Source organism: Peromyscus eremicus, chromosome 1, assembly GCF_949786415.1.
Source record: "Peromyscus eremicus chromosome 1, PerEre_H2_v1, whole genome shotgun sequence".
Classification (NCBI taxonomy): Eukaryota; Metazoa; Chordata; class Mammalia; order Rodentia; family Cricetidae; genus Peromyscus; species Peromyscus eremicus.
Window position 1 is genome coordinate 93,879,483 of NC_081416.1, and position 3,766 is coordinate 93,883,248.

General features: G+C 48.4%; 1 protein-coding gene across 1 annotated transcript in view; it reads right to left on the reverse strand.

Annotated features, from left to right (window-relative positions):
• The window catches only part of Ppfibp2 (PPFIA binding protein 2), a 165,843-nt gene extending 165,418 nt beyond the window's left edge, over positions 1-425 (reverse strand). The window contains 1 exon segment of the mRNA XM_059269181.1: positions 100-425. The gene's annotated coding sequence lies outside the window, so the exon portion shown is untranslated.
• Positions 426-3,766: the final 3,341 nt, after the last annotated feature.

Genomic DNA, 3,766 nt, shown 5'->3' on the forward strand with positions numbered 1-3,766 from the left:
AAAGGCCCACGAACCCCAAAACTACTCATGTGTTTCCTATATCTGGGGGCGCTCAGTTCCCGGGATAGCGGTGATCCGGGGCCAGAAGAGCCCACTGACCTGGATGCCTGAGCGCAGCTTCTCTCCGGGAGGCTCAGGTGTGCGGGTCGCTCCCGTGTCCCCCTCACCTTCCAACATAAGAGCCGAGAACTCAGCGACAGGCCACTAGCCTTGGGACCAACTGCCAACCAACCAGCCGACCCGCCAGCACCGACCCGGTACGGCGCACACGTGACGGAGGCGGGGCCCCGGAGAGGCTCGTCCCGGAGTGTGGCTCTTTGGCTGCTGGGGCCTTCCCCTAGGACCGCCCCTCTGTCACCCCTCCTCCCTCTCCCGCTGTGGCCCGCTGGGACCCAAGAGCCACAGTTCCAGTTCCACTTGCCCGGTCAGCCCCGCCCCCAGGCAGCGCTCCGCGTGCGGGTCTCAAGCTCCACCCCTCCCATGAGACCACGCCCCTCCCTGCGTCCTACACACTGTTTGCACCTCGGACTCTCGCACTCTTCCGGCGCAGGGCGGCCCCTAGGCATTTCTCTTGTGTCCCACGGTACTCAGGTCTCCTGAACTTCTGCAGTCTGTCACTATTGCTACCGGGACGTGGAAAATGACAGCGTGGAAGCAGGATACTTGTGCGGAGAATTGCAGAGAGGAGCACCGAAAACCGCACACATACACCCACACACACCCCGAGCCGTGTGTGATCCCATTGAGATTGAGGGTGGCTTAAGGGCTGCATCATTCCTTGTTTCAGACTAGACCACCCTCATTTTGGCGGGCTCCGCTTCACCCTAAGGTCTGACTGCGCTCCAACCCCCGCGACCTCTCATGACCTCTAGTAGCTGACAAACTACGAAAAGCTCTGTGCCCTGCCTTGTGAATATCACTTCCTGTGTCCAGAGAGGTCAGGTACAAGTAAGCCAAAGAAAACTGTGGCGGTGTCTGCCCATAGGGGCTGGATTTTCAAATCCCAAAGGACTGTGCCCTGGAGACCGAGTCCCAGCACCTACTTCCAGTGTGCAGGTCTGCATCATAGGTGCTTGCCCTAACTGGGACCTCCAAGGACCGGCTGCTCAGTTTAGCTGCTTAAAATCCCCAGGACCTCAGATGACAGCGACACCAGGGACTCTGGCAGGAGTTACTACTAAACTGGACTTCGGTTACTTACACTCGAGTGTTGACAGATACTACAGGACACGACTTTTTTTTTTTTTTTTTTTTTCAAATCCTGGTAGTCTAAAATTACTGGGGTGGCCAGAGGATTGCACGTGTGAACAGAACATAAGCACTCTGGCAAACAGGTGTGTGAACACTGCTGGGACCTAGCCAGCAGCAGAGCAAAGGCAAAGCCAGCATTGAAAAGCTGAGGCCCATGAGACTTGTGTCACAGCAGGACACCCTTTGGTTCTTTCACTTCCTTAAAATAGCGGAGAGGCCTTTGGAGACAGAGCCTGTGCAGTTCACGTGAGTTCCTGTGCGTTAGTGGGCAGTTCCAAATCCCACTGGACCTAGGGATGCTCAGTTTCTTGCCCGGGCCCCCAGAAACCGCTAGTATTTTCTCAGAAGTATACAATTATTTTGCAAAATGTTGTATGAAATTGGCTTTCTCAAGCTTATGTGCAGTTTGGGAAGGAGCCTTAAAAATACAGATGCTTTCCTCCCACTCCAGAGGGTCTGATTTAACGGCATTAGAGAGTATAGCCTGAATATTGGAATTCTTAAAGCTCCTCAGGTGATTCTTATGTACTACAATATAATAACCATTGATGTGGGTCATGGAGACATCATCAATCCTCATTTAAAATCCAGCCAGACTAGAGCTGAAAAGCAGACATGTGAAAGATACCGAAGCAGATGTCCCATGGCCTGCATGCTGTTAGGAAACGTAGCAATGAACAGGTTCTTCCTGAAGAACATTTCTTCACCTAAAAGAGATATTCTACCTGTGGGGGTTCTGTGTACCAGGGTGAGCAGTTTGGGATAGGTGTATCCTGCAGAGTTGTCCATTCCAAGCACTTCCCAGATAGAAGCCAGACAGCTCACTACAAGCAAACTATTCTCTTGACTTCAAAGGAGCCATGTATACAGGACTCACTCCTTTGATAATGCTCCTGCACCCTTCAATGTGAGTAGGTCACTTTCTTTGTCAGAAAGGTAGGTAATGTACTTTACCCATAGAGCAGGTACTGATTCCTGGATTCATGGAGCAGTTACATCATGTTTATTCATTCATTATTCTGCAAAAGGTTTGGGCTTTTGGGGCCATTTCATCAGAACTGTGGGTCATTCCTTTCTGCCAAAGATTTACTCAGATGATATATGGTGGTGGTGGTGATTTCTCTTCACTGCCTGTGGTCCCAGCCTGGACTTGGCAAAGACAGATAAACAGCTGCAAGTATACAAAGCAAGCCTTCTCATGTGACCAACCTGGAAAGGCAGAGACCTCAGCACATGGCTGAGGCTGGCACTGCAGTCTCACTTGTGACCTGGACTCAGCCAAATGGGACACACATGTGAGAAACACTTTGCAGATGTCCCTCTCAACTACCCTCTGTAATGCCCCGCAAGCCTGCTGTGGCAAAGCTGCTTGTCTGCTACCTGGCTTCCATCCAGACTAGTGTATTTACCAAGGGCCTTCGTGTGTTAGGGAACGTTTACAGTAAGCCCAACACAGATAATATTGGAAAGCTTTCGTGCTGGGGGGATATAGACAAATATAACCTGATGAGGTTATTTGCTTAATATCACTTTTATTATATTTAAAGCAAGAAGAAAGAAGCAGGCAACAGAAAGACAAGATGAGGCTAGAGTTTTGTCCTTACCCTTGGGCTGGTTTTCTGGAGAAAGCTGACTTTGAAAGACCTACAAAAAGACCTTGTGCAGACATGAGAACTGCCTAAGGGGCAAACTATTATTTTTAGGCTGAACTGGTGGACATAATGATTAAGGATAGGTGAACAAAAGTATATAATTGATACTTCCTTCCTTGGATGATGGAATGACTATGATATTTGTGATCTTTTCTAGCTCTTTCATTTTGTAGTTTCTCTGGCTTAGCGACTATAAAGATTTGTATGTACCTACAAAGGTAAAAAGAGAATTAAACAATATTAAAAGGCCTTGTAACTAGGAAGTAACATCCAACTATTCATGCTTTTATTTTGTTACTGTATCCACTTGGCTTAGCAAAGGGCAAGGCTAGAGGAAATAAAAATTAAACATCAACAAGAAATAGTGCTTCCTGAGTGTTATGGTCTCAATGTGAAATGTGCCGAATAGGCTCGTGTGCTTGAACATTTGGTTCCCAGCTGCGTGCAGGCCTTGAAGTGAGACCTAACTTGAGGAGGTGAGTTACTATGAGGGTAAGCCTTGAGGTTTCTTAGTGCAGCCTCATTTCTGGTCTGCTCCTTGCTTCTGGATTGCAGATGTAATATGAACAGCTGTCTCATGCCACTGCTACCACCCTTTCACTACTACCGTGATGGACTATATCCATTTTTTTTAAGATAAGGTTTCCCTCTGTAGCCTTGGTTGGCTTGGAACTTACAATGTAGATCAGGTTAATCTTTAACTCACAGAGATCCACCTGCCTCTGCTTCCTGAGCACTGGGACTAAAAGCATGCACCACTGTGCCTGGCTCCCCTTTAAAACTATATGCCAGCACAAACCTTTTCTCTCTTAAGTTGTCTCTTGCTAGGTATTTGGTCATAGCAACAAGAGAAGTAACGGTCA